This window comes from Macrosteles quadrilineatus, unplaced genomic scaffold, assembly GCF_028750875.1.
Source record: "Macrosteles quadrilineatus isolate MER2022 unplaced genomic scaffold, UCM_ALF_1.0 Scaffold_4__1_contigs__length_99947679, whole genome shotgun sequence".
NCBI classification, from domain to species: Eukaryota; Metazoa; Arthropoda; class Insecta; order Hemiptera; family Cicadellidae; genus Macrosteles; species Macrosteles quadrilineatus.
In genome coordinates, this window is record NW_026542597.1 from 96297795 (window position 1) to 96317323 (window position 19529).

The window sequence follows — 19529 nt, forward strand, 5'->3', positions numbered from 1 at the left end:
AACCAGTTTCCTGAATAGTATTTAAATAGGAATACCTTTATTTGACTCTTCTGCCACAGCAATAACAACTTAAGACCCAATCTGTGTAAAAGCCAAACTTTTTACAGCTTGTTTGTTTACAAAGGCAAGTAAATCATTGCCTACGTGGTGAATAAAGTTTCCCTTGCCTTGAACAGGAACAAAACAACATGTCCTATACAGGAAAGCGCCAATGATATATATGCCTACGTTTAACGCAATGTGTATAGTTTCTGTGAAATCGGAAGAGCGGATTGGTGCCTATTAATATAGTATCATGTGTGCGAAAACAACATTGTATGTAAATTAAACTATTTTTGTAGACAATCTGTCAAAAAATAATCAACCAATATTATTTAAATTCAAACAAGAGTGACTTTTGGCCTCAGACAGAATTACATTTCAGTTTTCCTTGGTCTCACTCAATTCTACACTCATCTTACATTTTTCTTTAGCTTAAAACACAAAAAAACTACCTTACTCCCATACTGTAAATTTTAAAAACTGTTACAACAGGCCAACTCTAAGAAATAATTCTTCTTTTATTGGTATATTTGCATGATATTTTACAAATTTCCTCATCACAAGGTAGCTTCTCAAGATGTAATAAGAGACATGTTGTCATCCTTCCTCAAACTAAGTACTCCATTACCTATATAATTTACACCAGGATTAAATTTAAGTATATTCACTTTTACGTAAAATTTCAAAGAAAATCAACAAAGCGACAAACAAGTACACCACTTCATCTTCATTCTATCTGCATCTTCTACCATAAATTCCGCCAAATATCAATTTATATCACCTAAGTAAACAATTAAAAGACAACCAATAAATTACAATTCAATATTGATGTTGTCCTAACGTATTTTACACACCATTACGACTACACAGAACACTCAGTCCTCAAACAGTCGTTTGCTGGAAGGCTGATGGTCCAATGGCGTGACCACTTTACTAGATGGTAGAGGAAATAACAGTGAAAACTGAGGAAATGATTAAGGGTTCTTCAGTTTAACACCTAATAAAATCTCTTCGATTTTCTAAAACAGCAAACTTTTGTATCAAGTATTGCACAAAGTAAGGAAATTGTTCAAACTTGTCCTCATCGATAAAAAGCTGGGGTTTATTAAATAACTTAAAATAAAAAAAATTTTTTGAACACATATAATGTATGCAGTAGTTTTTCCACAAAGAAACATAGATTAAAGATGAAAAGTCATTTTGATCATCCCTATGCCCCATGAAAGACTTGGTATCAAGGCTCTATTGCACATTATAGGGGAGAGTGGTACATACTGGGACGAAAATATTAAAACATTTCTTTCTTCTATATTAGTTGACCTAGAAGAACAATCTTTACACAAAAATAAAGCACTTTTAAAACACTTTTAATGATATTTTTTTTTTCAAAATTATTAACTTATATTTAAAAGGCCAACAACTGTTTGTCCCGCTTTATACCACTTGTCCCAACATGTACCGACCCTGGTACAAGGTGGGACAGCAATATGGTACAAAGTGGGACAGCATATGGTGCAAAGTGGGACAATAAATGGTACAAAGTGGGACATCCTGTTATGCATAAGAGGTATAAATAAGACAGTTTCAGTCAAAATTTAAAATTTATTAATATGTGTGACCTTTAAAAACCTATAGTACATAGTTAGTAATCAACCTAGGCTATAAGGCTCGAAATTCCTCCATCTTCTGCATGCTCCAAAAACTTCTTGCGGCAAATCTACGGCATTATAGACCTGAAAAAATACATTTTTTTGTTAAATTCCACTAATGTTCTTTAATGAATAACTATAATATGAATGAATATGTCTATACCTATTTTGAGAGTTAAAGGTAGGTATAGCCTACTTTGGCATAAAACCGACCCCGCTAAAACTGTATTAATGTTATAAGTAGGTAAAAAAGTAGAAATAAATTGTTTAATTGAAAATATATGTATTAAACAGTTTAAAAATACCTAAGCCTAACACAAAATTATGAAAATGATGGCGTTTCTGGGTAAACCGCGTTAGGGTTCACGTGAAAAGTAAGCTAAGGATTTTAATTTATTTAACAGACCTAGGTCCTATTCTAGGTAACCTACCAAGCAGATGAGGCATGTCATATATTTATATGGGTATGCTTGTATATATATATAGCCTATTATGAATTGCTATAATAGTATAATAAATCAATTATCATTGCTTGTCCCACTATGTACCGATTTCCCACTTTGTACCACCTTATTTAACATTGTCCCACTATATACCACAAATAACTGTCCCACCTTGTACCACATGTAGGGTTATGTTGTTTTTAAGTTTTACTCCAAACAGTGCAGCTCAGACATCCCTGACCTCCTTCTATTGAAAAAAGAAGGTTTTTTAATGTTAGGCATATCATATTTAACCTGTTTATCAAACTAATTTAATAAGAAAATGATGATTGCTTACCTCAAAAATGTAACTTTTGAGACTATAGTTGTAGCAGACTGTCATTCAGTACTTTCCAACATGACTGAAACTTCAAAACTAACTTAAAACACACTGTTGGCCTTGTTAGAACATTTTTGGAGAGAAACTGGCCACATGGCTTTGAAGAAAAAAAAGTTATATGGAATGTCCCACTATATACCGTGTCCCACCTTGTACCACTCTACCCTACTACACCTTCAATCTATGGTAGAAGTCATACTTAGGGTGAAAATGACATTAAAAAAGTAGGATAAAATGATAAAAAAACCTGTGGTTTAACTAGGCCTACATTAATGATGGAACGTTTTTTAGTACGTATTGTACGTGTTTTGCCAATAACTTATTCGGTTTTGAACAAAGAAAGCAATTGCCCTGCATTAAACCTAAACAATCAACGTAATATTAACAATGATTTTAGGATAGCATGTCTTTGTTGTGTTAGTCGTTTCGTAGTCATATTATAAGCTACTTCAGAGACAATCGATAAGATACGAATAAATTCTTTACTGAATTAATTATGTAGGATGAAGTTTGAAACTGGTATGGATAACATAAAAAAAAATTTTAAAACAAACTTCCAGTAAAAATATTGCTAAAAAACTGCACCATACCTTTATCTAACTGTACAATTTATATAGCACGTCCGTGCATTGGTAAAATATAGGTCAAAAGAACAATTCAATACCAGATCAATAGAATGCATCGAGTAGTGCTTTGTTTTGTTTGATAAGTACTCCTGTAGCGTTACATTTCAACTTGACCTATCGTTTACAGTCTCAAATTTACGTTGTTGCATTCAAACTGTTAACCTAATATCTTTGTTCAACTTTAATTTGTGGATCAAAATATACAGCTTTTGTAATTCAAATTACTCAAGGTACAATGTAAAGGGCTGTTAAAGCGTTAGACGTCCACTTGACCTATCGTTTACAGTTTCACATTTACGTTATTGCATTCAAACGTTTGTATCTAATATCACAGATCAATCTATCCTTTGTAAATGGATCAAAATATAGAGCATTTGTGATTCAAATTACTACATTGTAAAGGGCTGTTATAACAGGCGTCCACTTTACCTTTAGTTTAAGGCTCCACCTTTACGTAATGTAATTCTCACTTGGGTACCTAGCATTTCTTTGCAGTACCTAAATCTAAATATTTATCTGGTGTGACTCGATCACATCTGGATACTTGGGACCTCTTCATCAATTTAAGTTATCGTATGGCGTTCAGTAGTGGTCACAGAAGTTCTTCCAATAAATCTCCCCTTTAATTTTTTGTACTTTTTAAGTAAGCGATCATACAGTTTAATGTGTTCTACTAACCACTGTTAGTTAGCAATAACATGAAAGGTATTTCAATAGGAAAGGCTCAAAGGTTTTGGTAATTAATTGGATTTGAACCCGAATGTTAAAGACAGAAGGTTAGACCATCAGCCTCGCCTCTCTTGAACCATAACATTGTGTATGACAGTGATGAGACGTTGTGCCTCTAAATATATTTCAACCTACTTTAATTTAATACATAAACCTAATTGGAAAAGGCTTGCAGCATTTTAATTGATTTCTAAATTACTATACGGTATTTATTACTTTCCGTCAAGTTTTGAACTCAAAGTTGTAGGAAATTGTAATACCAGAACGTGGACTTGACGAAAAAATCATATAAGTTTTTTAGTAATGATGATTGTAGTTCTCCTTTTCAGTATTTCGTTTAGTATTATATTATAGTTAGTTTGACAATTGTCGGGTCATTGACTTATCACATACCAATTGAACAAAGGTGACTGATTTAAATTAGATTCGCCAAGAATCTTTCACTCTTGCCAAGTGTCTTTAGATAGGAAGAAGTTATTTCTAAAACAAACTACCAAATAGGTTTTAATCCTAGGCAGGTTGACTAACATTATTTGAGGCAATGTTTGTGTCAATTTTTTTCTTAGTTTGTAATAAATGTTGTTTGAGCAATACTAGTATTTAGTTTATAGATACGTAGTGATAAAAAATGAAAGTGTGTTCAGTTTTCACTCTAGATTACGCTTCTATAAGCAGTGACCTGTACCAAATTGACCCTACTGTAAACTTTCACAAAACACGTGTTGTACTGTTGGCCACAAGAGCAACTTTCAGCTTTCTATGTAACTAATGTATACCCAATGCGTCCATTGTGCTGATGGCATTGTCTGAAACTTTGTTGATTGATAAAGCAATCGTCGATACAATGGTCAGCACTGTACCAGTAACATTGGTATATAGTATCAGTGTTTGGTAATTGCATAAATTATTTTTTCAACACGGGAAAATTGAAATATTTTACTTAAGCCCAGCAGTTCTTGATCATTGTGATCGAACAAATGGGACAGGCTAAGCACCAGTTGATCTTACAACAAAACGGCCAAATCGTTCATTCAAAATACATAATCCGAACAACTACAGAAACCGACAAATGTATTGCAAACAATACTGTTGAATACAGTTCTCTCAAACAAAATTTCAATCGGTGAAAATGATCCGGCTGAGTAAATGTAATCAATGAATCGGAGTGGTCAGCGATGTATCGGACAGCTGGTGTTTGTGAACGGCTACAATCAGCTGATGGTGTCCATTACTTGACAACTCAGCTGATTACGCTACAATCAGCTGTTGTCGTCTGCTATTGATAACAAATGGTTACACTACCGCCTTTGTACCTTTGTTAGGCGGCGGAATGTTAACAGGAAAATGGTCAGGTGTTTTGTATGTTTGCTTTTTTGACTTTGACCCAAGTTTGAACATATTATATTGTACGAGTAACAATTTTGTCCAATTTCTCAGTAACGAGTAGGCGACATAAGTATAAATAAATATAAAATATTTTGGGTGAACACCTGAACTGTACTAAGATTAAATACCTACGATCATAATTATTAAGGCATGTTAAGAAAAATTAAAATAAGAGTAGTTCGGTTGCTGTTTTATGTTAACCGAAAATTGTCCTTTTTAACTCATTGGTTTCCAAACAAAACTCAATATAGAATGATTGCAAATATTTAAAAAAAATGGGGGCTCCCATTTAATTTATTTTCAAATTGTCACAGTTGTATGAAAAACGTGGTTTATCACCTTGTTTGATTGAGGGGCTGTGTTCTTCAGGAAAATAAATATTTAGAAAAATCTATTGATTAATTAGCTATGCACCTTTTTATATACATTAAGGAAAAAATACTATCAAATACAAAATCCTTACTAATATCACACTATAATTTTGCAAATCAAAAATCCGTTATCACAAGAATTTACATACAATATTCGCTTTTATGTTAGTAACGGTCTCGTAATATACAAGTAGGCTCTAGACAGATGATAGTTGCTTGATTTTACAAACATTTCAAAATCCGTTATAAATAATATTTAAAATTAGGAAAAATATAAACTCCCTGTAGCAATATCACGATAATACTATGTCATGTCCAAATGGACAACTGACTCTGGACCTTGTATAAGTCTACATGTCAAATAAATCAGCATTAAACATGTCAAGTGCAATTGTGACAGATGAAACGATGTGTATAGTGCTTGTCTCAGTAACATAACATACAGTGCGAAAATATTCCGTCGAGCTTAATGAATAACCAAACTGTGTGGAATATCTTTCAATGTCCATACAGTAATTTAAGTTGAAAATTCTTCCATTACAAAAAAATTTCTTTTTGCGATAACCCAAAATAACAACGAATAATTCACAACACCTTAACAAATTTAAATAAGTCAAGTCACGAATATTGTTATTAAGTCTTCTCCGGTGTATTCTCAATAAACAATAACCTCAGACAAAATATTCAACGAGGTTAAATTTGCAAAGCGTTCAATTTGCAGGATAAACAAGATCAGTCGAAATTGAACTTTTCCCAAATTGGATTCGAATGAAATGGAGAAATAAAACCTTAAGGTCAACTGTTTACCCTGACATCATTAGAAACTTTTTGTGTTTTATTTTACGGACTTATAATGGAGTTGTTTTATTTATTGGGTGAGTTAAAACTAAAATTCACACCGAGTTGAAAGTTGGTTGTGCCTATATATTACCAAGTAACATGAGTTTTAGGGGGATTTATATTTTTTAAGATAATCCATGAATTCTAAAATTGATACTTTTAAAATTCGTCTAAGGGTGCTGGTTGTTTTGTGTTGTATTTTCATTGTGATAAATTGTTTAGGTTACATTGCTTCGTCAAGTTATAATTTTTAGTAGTAGACTATAATAGTTCCGGACTTCAGCTGAAGTACATTATCTAGCGTGACTAAAACATTAGGTCATCTATCCGATTTGGCTAGATCTGTCGTTGCCATTGCAGAACACACGACATAGGCCTAACACAGACGCACGACAAAAATACAAAACCATTTTGTTTCTTGTGTCACGAAAACGTTTTAACAAATATAAATATTTGACAACAAAATGCTTGTTTGTCATTATCTTGTCATTATTTTTCTCTTTGAATTTGTGATAAACATATACACTTTCACGCCAAGACATACAGATTTATCTAAAAACAACACATCTAGGAGGATACAAGCACACTGTATGAAACCGATTAGCAAAAATAACATAACTTTCCTACATTAAAACTACTGAGACAACAACTACAATACTAATGTATACAAGTACTAAGCCTACATAAATTACGTACACAACTAAAAAAGATTGGTAAAATGTCAAAAAAATGTAAAATATTTGTAAGTTTGAAAATATATATACAAAAAGCTAATTCAAAAATTAATTCAGTATCCAGCTTTACAATCAATATCAACATTTGCAATCAATTATCCAAGAATCTAATAAGCTATGAATTTGATCAATATCAAACGTAATAAATTTAAAGAAATACCGAGGCAGGTAAGCCTTGGACTTAATTTTACCAACGATTTCTACGCTGATCGAGCCTCGGCGATTACCATGCGAAGCTTCATTCACTGATTGCCGATTACCGATTACCTCAGTTTAATTGACTGGATCAAACGAAAATTGAACAATTCAACTTACGTGAGCAGAGTTTCATTTTCTACCCCTGGATTATACCTGGAACAAAATACAGACTTGATAAATAACAGTGGAATGAAATATAGTTTGTAGGATCTGCCATCGTCATCACCCTTAAAATATCAGATTTAAATTTTAATTTACAACCTACAGAAAGTATACGTTGTAACAAATTACCAGTTTCATTAAAGTTTAATAATTTATTTGCCTAACCATTTTTTACTTGCTTATGTAATTATTTGTGTAGACATGTATTTACAAAGTTAATGTATGAAAACGAAAATCGCTTTTGTATTCAGCAAATTAAAATTAGTAAAAAGGTGTTAGTATAAAAACTGGTTTTCTTTACTTTAATCTATTTTCGTTAGTTGGATACACTTCTTGACATAATAATAAATAAAACTCTAGTTATAGATTACAGATTACATGTAAACAAGAGCCAAACATTTGAATAACATTATAGACTGAGAAGTCGTTTCGAAAGAATTACTGTATGAGTTTAGCTAGAGAATTATGATGTTAAGTGGTCATTAGACTCAAGATGTTGTATAGCAACACTAAGAAAAATGTTTTCGTAAAATAGAATATGGTGGATTCCAGAATTAAAGTGATACGATTTGAATTTATTTCATCACACTTACGAAATTTCAGGAAATAGTAAGTGATTATCTCAAAAGCTATGTACAAGTGGGTATAAAAATGGAACAGTAAAAGGCGTGATTAATTATATCGTTAAAATAGTATAAAACAAACATATACCATGTTGAATCAGAATCAAAAGTCGAATGGTCGAATACTTGATTCGCAAATCCACATAAGATATAGAGCAGATCCAAAGGCAAAGGCCGCAAAAGTAAAAGTAGATACAGTGCGATGACCGACACGGCGGATGTGACAGTAGGACCGGATACAACTTGTTGAGACAATAACTGTTGCCTGTTGTATCATGGCGCCTCTGGTTGTCAAAATATCCTCAAGCTGAAATAACAGTACAGTGTAATCTAGATTTTAGCGATATTGCCTATAGGAAAGTAGCTAACACCCATGGTAAGACTGGCCCTGGGACATATTTTCTTTTTCATTTTGACGTCCCCAGAGGCCAAAAACATGATCCGTTCAGATTCATTTCTGTTAGCACGATAACTATAGCAAAAATTATCCGATTTTGATTAAATTTGGTACAAACGTATGAACCACGTTTATTCAAACAAGTACACGAGCGTGATCGGACTATGGGAACGGCGTTTTTGGGGGTAAACAAAAGGCTCCTCAACGAAAAAATATACCCCAACAATCAAAACAATGTAAATGTATTTAAATCAATCAACCCCATCAACACGTGTGAACGAAGCACAAAGGACAATTAATTATCTTCCGAATGGACAGTTCGGACTGTCCGATATGGCAATCATTACACCATTAACACGCCTGACAGCATTGTATATGGTGTAATGATCCTTTGTTGTGGCTGATAGCACTTGCTACACACGCGGTCTTCCCTGGTGTTTTGTTTGACATCGTGTACATTCTGTGACGTGAAACTCCTGTTTGGATTAAAATTTTCGAATGATAATCGATTGTGAGTTCTTTTTATGAAGGTGTAAATTTATGAAACTATTCAATTAGTTGAAAACACTACAGTGAATACATTATTTTTGTTGGTTGAAAAATGTTCATCTCAAAACGGTTTTCATGCGGTTAAGGATATCATGAGACGACGTTTAACATTGTTTTAGGATAGTTCACTATACGTTATCAATCCAAAGATCATTTATTGTCTTTTTCGCCATAAACCTTCCCTATGGACATACAACATAGAACCTAGATCGGAATTTTACCAAAAGAACCAATAAAAATACAGGTTGACTAGTTCTACTAGAAACTTGTAAATAATCTTGTATATTATTATAAATAAGATTATTTACAAGTACATACAGTTTTGCATCCATAAGAATAACATGGTAAATTTAAATTTACACTTTTTGGGGATTTTTCCCGTAACCGTTAGGCGCACAACAATGCTTCGATGTACAAAATTATTTGTTTTCCTACAGTCACCCGACAAAGTTGGCTTCCTTGTACTGTTTATAGTACAGAAAGCTGCTAATTGCTGCATATTTATACTTTGCCGTACGGTTTATACTTTGCCGCATGGTTTATACTTTGCCGTACGGTTTATACTTTGCCGCACATCAGGATTCCAACGAAACAACACAAAACAGCGTGGTTCCATTATGCACGTAATCCGTGTACGCTTGGAAATAGGTTGGCAACACTTAAAGATAATCATACTATGAGCAGCTGATTGACTATTATAACTACGATTTAAGCTGTCATTTCGTGTTTATAGTTTCGGTATTTCTGAACTTTCTGGACTTTTCTTTTAAACGTTTTTAAAACCTTCCTACGATCTTAATAAACAAGAAAATACCTTTTAAGCATTTTTTTAGGCGCGGAAACCACTTCAAATTACAAAAACATACGGAACTATATTCTCAAAACGCGGAGCACATTTCTTGCCGAGGAAAAATAGCGGAGTGATATGATATGGACCGCGGGTACTACTTTCTCTAGGGCACCATTTGTGTTGCCAGCTGAACCTAAAAACGTGTTGCATAGTGTTTGAAAGACTAATTATTTATATGCTTTATAGTGACTGTAGGAAAAATATAATGTGTAACACGAGTGAAAAAGGCCTTTGCTGCACTCGAGATCATTCCACACTCGCCTGCGGCTCGTGCGTAAACATTGCTCTCGTGTGCAGCAAAGTGCCACTTTCACCACTAGTTACACAAATAACTATTCTGTAAGCTTAACAAATGGTTTGAAAAGAAATTGCAACATTTTATGTTTTCAGGGTGTGAAATGGGAAACCCCCATTTATACCCCATAACACCCCCTATAAACCCCCGTTACCATAGTCCGATCATGCTGGTTCGCGAACTCATTCGAATTAATGTATGTTTACACGTTCATACAAAATTTCATCAAATTCGGATCATTTTTGCTCTAGTTATTGTGCTAACAGACACACACACATAATAAATTAATTTCAACGGATTGTGTTTTTGGCCTCTGGGGTCCTCAAAACGTAAAAGTAAATCGGTCCCGGGTCCAGGTCTTAACATGAGTACTACGGTAACAGCTTATTCCCTATATGGGAAATTTGCTAAAACCAACGCCGTAAAAGCGCAACGTTAAACAATCTTGAGCAAACTCATAGATTGCACAACAGTTTTAGTTTTCACACAAACACGGATAAACAAAGTGAATCCTCGGTGTTTCCACGGCAGTGTTCACCGTTTATAACACACTTCACAGCTCGCTTCACCGGTGAAGTGGTGAACTGGAGTGCTGCGAGGCGTCCAAACACTTCACATACAGCTTAGAGAAATCAACGCTCAGTCGAGAGTGGTAGACAATTGTGTTAACAAACTCAACCTCGCATAGCGGAAAATACTTATCACTTGTGTTATTTTGTTAAACGTTGTTTCTATCATGGTTGTTGCTTTGTAGTTATTTAGATAATTTTGTGTATGTATTTAGCAAAATAATACATACCTCTCGTATGCACAGGGAATTTACTCAGCAACCACAGAATTAAAAGTGGTCGCTGAATTTACTAGGAAATAACATAGAGTGTAAATCAGGATGGTGAATACATGAATATAGATGTGTATTGCAGATATTAATATATATATATATATATGTATATATATATATCATAACTAAATCATATTGATTTTCAATGATTCTTCGAAAATATTCTTTCCAGTTTAAAAATTGAATAATCGACTATGTAAGTTTAGAGACAAAAAACATCGTTAACCTCTTCATACGTTGCCATCTATTTTTGTAAAACTCAAAACGAAAGAACAAATTTGTAAAATTAATTAGAAATTACACATGTAGGAATAAATTAAATATATATATATATATATATATCAATCAATCATTTTACCATTATCTACTATAGGTACTTTAGTAGGTAACCTAAGTCTACGAACGAACTGACTAATTTTAGGATTACCGGTAATGTTACTAGTAAACATAAAACATCGGAAAATGGCTATCTGACATACAGTTAATGTTAACTATTCTTAAAAATATACTAGATAATTAATCCAATGGAAATGTGATATAATTTACCCTCCCATTATCAAAACCAATTCTATACACAAGGTTGTTTGAAATGCTAGATGTCAAAAGAATTTAATATTTTAGTTGTCACAATACTTAAACCAACATGAAAAAACACAAAATATCTGCATCAACTGTTCTTTTTAGCGTATTGCATATTTTAATGCAAAACAGCTCTTGCAACGGCAGAGATTTTGTTTGATTTTGTTTTTGTGTGCATTTTGTTTGCTGAACAAATACAAACAGAAAATGTGGCTCCATTTCAAGAACTGTCTTGGAATACGCCAAATAAACAGCTAGTCTAAATATAACAGTACAGACAACAACGCGAATAACCACATCTAAATTGGAGCGACTCAGTCCAACTGGCGAGTCTGAATTGAACTTAATCGGTCAATTTACTGGGCTATGTGGTTGAATACACACACGAAGTCACAGTATTATGTACGAAATCTTTTGTTTTTGAGATGTAAAAGAAAGATTATTAGGCTGTACAAAATTTGATGTATCAATAAGCAATAAGGTTGGTCTCTACTGGCAAAACACATGTTTATACATTTTCACTAATGTGTTTGATTTGGGCATGTTTTTTTTATTTTTTTTGTCCTAGGTTTTTCACATTACTTCAGGCTAGACCTAGGGGTTGCGGCATTATCACATTGATAAAATCCATTGCTGATCTGGCGGGATTTGAACCCGGGACCTCAGGGAACTGAGTCCCGCGCTCTAACCACCAGACCACTAGACCAGCTCGCTCCCCCAAAATGATGGATTTGACAATAGTTTAATGTATTAAGGGAGAATCATTGGATGATCACCTGATGTATCTTGTCAGAGTTTTTGAAAACAAAACAAAACAAGATTAAAGCCGAACCGTGCAGTTTTATAAGTAGGACGAAGCAATAAGCCGTAATTATGATTTGAAGAGTATTCATTCAAAACTATAAACAATTGAACCAGAGTTAGAGTTGTCTTTTACCACAAATAGGAATGGAAGATGGGTGAGGATAAAGTAAGCTTCTTTGAGTAGCCTTGCTACTAAGATCATCTGTTTATTTAGCCAAGGCCACACTAATTAAGCCCACTGAGCTAGAGGTAGCACTGAATGAGAGAATTTTCACTTGGATGAAACTTTGTCACCATTTGTAATGGATAAAGTATTGTACTTAAAAATTGGATCTAGATGAATAGGGTATTGTCTATACAGCTACTATACAGTCTAATACAGCTTATAGACAAACTAACATGACAAAATGTTTCAGCGTCTAGTTTTTCTAGCAGAGTTGCCGTGCTAGTCCTTTGATCTAATAGTCAATGGTACTACCTTTAGTTGTATTTCTAGCTCATTCATTAAAACTCAATGGTAAAAGAAACAGAACAGCTGACTCCAGTTCAAAGAGCCGCTGACTATTCTCAGTATGTATCAGGCGATTGACTACTCTTATTTACGCTACCTTCTAGTTTTGTTCACTAATGTATAATTATTTGTTGATTACTTTTGCAGCATTGTATTCCTGTATTTCGCAACATAAACGTGTCCTTTTACAGTTTGCACGCCGCAGGATGGACGTAAACCATCGCGTGTATAACACAACATGAACATTCAGTAGTCCATAACACACGCATATCACTACACGAGGCCATAACTGTTACGAAACTATGCTATCTGCATGACACCAGGTATGCACAAGTATAGTGTACAAATATACAGAGGGCGAAGGTGTACATTTCTCTCGGTCGGAAAAAATAGCTTACCACAATAACTTCAAGACTTTGCTGCTGTTGGTTGATCATAATATGAACGTATAATCCTCCACAACAACTGATTTTGCAAACGATTATAGCATGTTATAATTTTTCTCAATTAAGAATTTAAGGAAAAACGAAGTAAGGGAAATCCATACAGTCCCAGACATAATAACACAAATAGAAAGTAGGAGACTGAGATGGGCTGGTCATGTGAAGAGAGGAGAAGAATATTCTACGCTATAATAGTGTTTTAAAATCTTCCTCAGGAAAAACGACCACTAAAACGACTTCGGCTAAGATGACAGGACCAAGAGACATAGGAAAGCTAAGAGCAGAGACAGAATGGATGGAAGACAGAGAGAGGTGGCGACTTGTTGGTGAAGCCAAAAAGCCGCTGAGGTTTAAATGACCACATAAGTAAGGTAAGGTATTTTTTTTTTTGCCCAAATTAATGACATTATTGCAGAACAAAAACATTTACCACGAAAAAACGTAAAAACAAACGGTTTTAGCATTTACGTAATATTGGCGTAATTTGTTTTGAACGTAGCATCATTGACTATTAGATACTAAAGGCGGAATCCAACAGTAACGATAAAATTCCCAAATTAAACAGCAATAGACAGATATAAACTCACTAACTCACTAAGTAGTTTTGGAAAACTCTCGGCGCACTGCAGAGTTTGGGGAGCGAACAAAAAGTAGGGCATTCATATAGCGTCCTCTCTTGACCCGAATAAGCTAGTGAAAGGAGCAAAGACCACAAAAACCGTCATCTTCACAGCTCAGATGCGTTTTATATCGGGATGAAAAGAAAAAAGGAAGGGGAGAAGTAGACTAAGCCTTCAGGTATATTAAACATACTTAATGGATCTAATGGAGACAGTTTTAAGTCACGTTTCTGTTAGGCATATACAGAGTACGTTTTCATTTTTACGTTCTCGTAATTTTACTTACGTTGCTTGGGGAAAGGCAAAAATCATGAAAAATAAAAAATAAAATTCATTTCTTTGTATATTGGACCCTATTACATCCAAAAAGTATGATATAAGTCATGTCTGAATGTTATTATATGTTAACCAACGGGTTTCACAGGATCATAGGACAACATTCTTATTCAAACGCGGTTTTCCGCAACATTGAAATCTCACGTTTTTCAAGACAAACTTTGATATATCTTGAGAGCCACTAAAGGTACATTGTTGAAATTTTTACTACTTAGTCTAGACAATATTAGGCAAATATTTTGGTAGAATTAGGTACCTAAGTTAATAAGTTACTGAAAAATATTTTTTTTATAATTCTTTTTTTCAAAAAAAAATATATTTAATGTAACACAGTAAAAAAAGTATCTGAGATATTATTATGAATCTACCTAAATATTAAGTTTAGATAATTATCTTTAAAAAAACACCAAATTTATCAAAATTCATAAAGAACTCTCTTCAGAATATCGATTTTTAAAAACCCTTACAAATTGTCCGAAAAACCTCCGAAAAGCCTATTTAATTTTTGTCCACGTATATATTTATAAGTAAACCACAATTTTTCTATTTTTTACATTATACCCTAGGCCTACTAAAAGAAATAGTTTCACCACTTTTATCATTAAATTAAAAAATCACCCTTTTCAGTGGCGAATCCCCTTACCAAGCATTTCAACCAACATAAAGTATAAAATAGTAGGTATACTACTAATTAGCGTCTAGTATTACGATAAAATAATAACATTCAACGTGTATTTAGTCGACCTTAATATAAGAGAAACACATTTGGTCGATATCAGGACACTCATAACCAGACATGACATAAATACAACCAGTCGCAGTATCCTTAGTCAAGGATTTAAGGATTCGTGTACGTACATTGAACACGAGTGTACTGTGAGTTGCGACATCGCTGGTCCAACCAGTAACAGCTTGACCACTTGACCATCTGCCCACTGGGTCAGTTAGGAGAAAGCATCACAACGTGAATAAGCCCGGCTAGCTCAGTCGGTAGAGCATGAGACTCTTAATCTCAGGGTCGTGGGTTCGAGCCCCACGTTGGGCGCAAACCTTTTTTTCAATTGCTTATCCACCACGCTTTTCTACAATCAAACATTTTCGTGATTTTCAATACAATATTTACTCTTTTGTAATAGTCGGGCACCGAAACCCTATGTTATTAAACTCATAAGAATTACTTTATTGCTTGGTTTCCATAACGAAATAAGGAAATTGCAATAATTTTCTTGAAATATTGATATTTTGCATTTTACATTTTCAATTTATTTACACTGCCAAGCAGCTGATCGGCACGTAAGAAAAAGGTGTAAATATTTTGTGAACTGGGTGCTGGACTAATTCAACATACAATGGAAATCCTGGCTGAGTTTGTAGCTAGCAACTTCTTTAAATTGTAAATTCAAACCTTGTTGCAAAGCACGCATTTAAATATAAACATGCTTAAGCAAGGAAAACACACTGATATTCCTGATAAGAAGGAAAACATGTATTCTTGTAATCGTTGCGTAATCCTCCTGACGTTGCATTTCGTAGACGTCATCGGTGTTGTTTACCGACTCGTGCTGAGGTTGCAAGAAGGAAAACCGGGGGAATAAAATTTCAAATTAAGTTAAAAATAAATAAGTCGGCATTTGAACTCTGGTCAATAATGTGAAACAGATAATCACTATAAATTTAGGTAGCCTACCTTGAATGTGCTAATTATAGACGTTCTACCACAGTGGCGTATCCAGGGGGGGGGTTAGGGATTTGAAACCCCCCCCCCTCCACATAATACTTTTAGCACTACCGTACGATACGTAGGATAACTCTTCAAAAGCCATTGATTTTTTGCCAATACTTTGTAAATTGTTTGTACCACTTAAATTTAAAATCGTCTGTAATCACTTCAAACACAATTTCACTGGAATAGGCCTAAACACTGAGGTTATGGGAAGGAAATCGGAAGTGAATTTCAAATTAAGTTAAAATAAAGTCTGCAAAATAATTCTGCGTTTGAACTCTGATGAATGAAGTGTTTTAACAGAAACTAACTATGAATGAATATAATCTTGAATGTGCTAAAATTATGGACGTTCTACCATAACTTTTAGCACTACGATACCTATAACGATTCATAGGGTATTAAATCTTCAAACGCTATAGATTTTTCACTAATGTAAATTGTTTGTAACACTTACAGTTCCATTCTTCTATTAATAACTTTACAGTACACACACCAACAAAGACATCTAATACGTCAACCCTAATCTCCAGCAAACTCTACCCTAACAAACTGTTAAAACATGGAGTAAGCTTTTTTACATAAACCTGACGTTGTACGAGCTTAGTCACGCCTCGCGCCGACCGCGGAACGTGATCTGGAAGGCTGAGTGAAGGGTAGTTCTGAGCTTATAGAATATACCGAGCCTATCTCAAAACAAACCGTGATCTACGTGCTTCGGTATGTATCTGCTCCAGACCTCCCCCCCCCCCCTCTTCCCCACAACAGCCAAGGAGATCGGGACTACGTAATTAAGTTGGTCACGATTTGTAGACTACGTGACAAGACCAGGCTGGACCGAAATCTCCATCACATATTGGCTGGGCAAAAAAAGTGGACAGAGAGTCAGAAAGGTGTCTAATGATTGTAATTTCACTGTAACAAGTGCTCTTTTCTTGGCCGGGGCCACACTCTAACTCTGAATCTTTTCCACATGCGTTACCGGTGGGTTTGAGCGATACATTACGATTGAGGCAGGCCACGCTAGAGTAAAAACGCAAACAGAATTGCACGTGTTAACATCCTACGGGCGTTGCACGTAAAACTATTCGCGGGGCATTGCGGCTTGGGAGTGAACACACTCATCTTATCTTGCTGAATTTTTTCCACGGACGTTCTAGTTTTAAGTAACTTGGCTGATTTACTGTGTACTGAGCGTGGAGGAGGGGGCGGATCACGGACACGATTTTTATCGCTAGAGTGGCATGCTTAGTGTTTGTAAGAAAATGTGTGATGTTTTCAAAAATCTGACACATGCAAAGTATGGGCACGACAACGTTCATGAAGTTTACTCGAACTAGACAAATTTTGTGGTCAGTTGAGTGGCATGTCCTAATAGTGATTTGAGGGGTAATTATGTATTTAAATTGACAACTACGAGATTTAATTAACACTGACAGTTAGTGTCAAACTATAGCATGGTCTAATGCAAAATCTGTTGGTCAGTGATATAAACTTATTACCTGTGGACTCTAAAAAAACTAGTGGACGATATTTACTTTGCCAACTGGGCTACCGATTTGGAATCGAGTCAAATAAACACGAGGAAATTCGTACTTTGCGTAATTTTCAGTCATGATATAAATAAACTGTGATAATTTTAGACGAAGTACATGACGTGTATTCTGCTGAAGCAGTTTTGGCTTATTTTCGCATACAGCTCTATTAATAAACTCGTTTAGGTAAGCTATTTCAAGTAACCCAAGGAACATCGGTGTCAAAATAGCCAAGGACAAACTTAACTACTTGGAAAAACTCAGTGGATATTCAGTGCTTGTATTTAAGACTTGTAGAGCCAATGAGAAGTAAGGTGTCTTACTTCCTGTTGTACTTCCCAAACTATTGTAATCCTTTTTTAAGCCACACTCAATCTCTCTGAAGCTAAAAGAGTTTATACAGTAGCTCCTCAAAAACTAACTTTTCTGTACCTTAAAAATTATTAGTGTCGCCTATAATTGGCCTAGCCTAGCCTTCTCATGTGCCATGGATCTTAAAATATTTCTGTCGTTTCCCCTGTTTTTATGGTGTTCCAAAAGGACACTTTAACATCAAAATATTTCGTATACCAATGGATCGTACAGTAACTGTGTGAATTTTAAAACATGGATAATTAATCAGAATTAGAATAACTTTATACTGCTTCAGTTAAAAGGGATCAGAATTAATTTCCGTTACCGTAATAATTGTGAAAATGTTACATATATATTATGTATGCTTATGTTTTATTTTTTTTATTTATTTATTTTTTTTTTACCAAGTTTTATGGGAAAAGCGACTTCCCCTGCCCAGCAAGTGTTTGACCCATTTCAGCTGAAATATCTCAACCCTGCCTTAAGGTGGCCTTAAGTTGATATTTTGTTTTGATATTTAAATTATTAATTTGTATTGGGAGCACCTTAAAACTCTGAAAGTAATATGTTCTTGGCGACGCCAGCTTTTTTTACCAAAGAGGACGTTGACGCTGGACCAAAATATAAGCCTTTTAGTGAAACTCCAAATAAATGTGTTAAGAAACTTATTGATGACTTACCTTACTTAAACCCCACTTGCATTCCTAAAATAAAGTGAAACTGAAACCTCAAAAATTTGTGTTGATATTGATAGTATTACAGTACAGTAATAGCAAACAATTTAAAAATTACCGCCGAGGAAGGTTTAAAAATAATCCAATTACCTTCAACTAAAAATAAACATCCAAGTTTATTGGAAAATGATCTGTCCGTTCCGCTCTGGGCGGAAAAGCTCACAAAGAGTGTAACAAAAAGCTCTGTAAGAAGGGGGATCTGGTGAAAGAAGGCAACAATCGCAGGGGTGGAACGATGGAGGAGATCCTATAGACTTCTTTCTTAAAATCTTTTGTAAACAAAATCGATTCCCTGTTCCTTTCTCAGTCCACAAATATCAGACCGTTCGCAATTTGTTTACCCCAACTACAAAAAGGGTTTAAATTGTTGTGTGCAAAATATCGAGTTTGCGAAATCAGATAATAGCATTCTGTTAAAATTATTCTTTCGCAGTGCATAAAACCGTTAATGTTAAATGATGCAAGTAGATTTCTCATTGTAATCTGAAGCTTTTGTTATGATGTAAAATACCCTGAATTTCTATTTGCCTGAATTGATTTCAAATTAAATCCATTTACATACATTAGGCTTAACCAGTAGACCTACCTAGGTTTTCTGCTATAGGGAGGCTAATAAGTGTGTTTTTTATTAAAATATTAGTAGCTTAGTATAAAATAAATAAATTTGCCAAGTTTGATCTAAATATATCAATAAACAAGCAAACTACAACATTTTAGAATATTCTCCATAAGAATAAACACGATAGTTTTTAATTAGAATTTTTTTTAGAACTGTA

At 34.3% G+C, this 19529-nt stretch overlaps 1 non-coding gene across 1 annotated transcript; it reads left to right on the forward strand.

Moving 5' to 3' along the window:
* Nucleotides 1-15379: 15379 nt before the first annotated feature.
* Nucleotides 15380-15452, forward strand: Trnak-cuu (transfer RNA lysine (anticodon CUU)). The gene has a single exon. It is a non-coding gene; the product is annotated as a tRNA-Lys (tRNA).
* The last annotated feature ends 4077 nt before the right edge of the window (nucleotides 15453-19529 follow it).